Below are 512 nucleotides of genomic sequence, written 5' to 3'. Positions count from 1 at the left end.
CATAAATTGTCACTGTTTATACCACACACAAACACATAAATTGTCACTGTTTATACCACACACAAACACATAAATTGTCACGGTTTATACCACACACAAACACATAAATTGTCACTGTTTATACCACACACAAACACATAAATTGTCACGGTTTATACCACACAGAAGACCAGGCAATCAGCACAAGGACATACAACACAAACAAATGCACTCACAGATCTAGACATACAAAAGGAAACAAAATCCTTGTCAATTCGTGATCAAATCAAAGCAAACAGATGTAAAGACAGGCAAAAAGTGATGGTCCAGACACCCTCCAACCACCCAGCAGCTGACACCAAACACAGCACAAGTGTACTAGACTGTACAGAATATAAAGGAGAGTCTGTGTACAAATGTACAAATGTACATGGGCAAACTGTGACGTGCCGTACACAATCCAATCCTTTACACTCATCTTAACATGTACAAACTGGTCAGTGTGTGTGTGTGTGTGTGTGTGTGTGTGTGTG

The 512-nt window shown here is 39.6% G+C and overlaps 1 protein-coding gene across 1 annotated transcript in view; it reads right to left on the bottom strand.

Annotated features, from left to right (window-relative positions):
• The window catches only part of LOC101862987 (estrogen-related receptor gamma), a gene marked incomplete at its 5' end in the record, with an annotated part of 7,131 nt that overhangs the window by 4,736 nt on the left and 1,883 nt on the right, over positions 1-512 (bottom strand). The window lies entirely within an intron of this gene.

This window comes from Aplysia californica, unplaced genomic scaffold (assembly GCF_000002075.1).
Source record: "Aplysia californica isolate F4 #8 unplaced genomic scaffold, AplCal3.0 scaffold01107, whole genome shotgun sequence".
NCBI lineage: Eukaryota > Metazoa > Mollusca > Gastropoda > Aplysiida > Aplysiidae > Aplysia > Aplysia californica.
The sequence above is the reverse complement of the archived record's forward strand: the minus strand, read 5'-3'. Positions and strand labels throughout refer to the sequence as shown.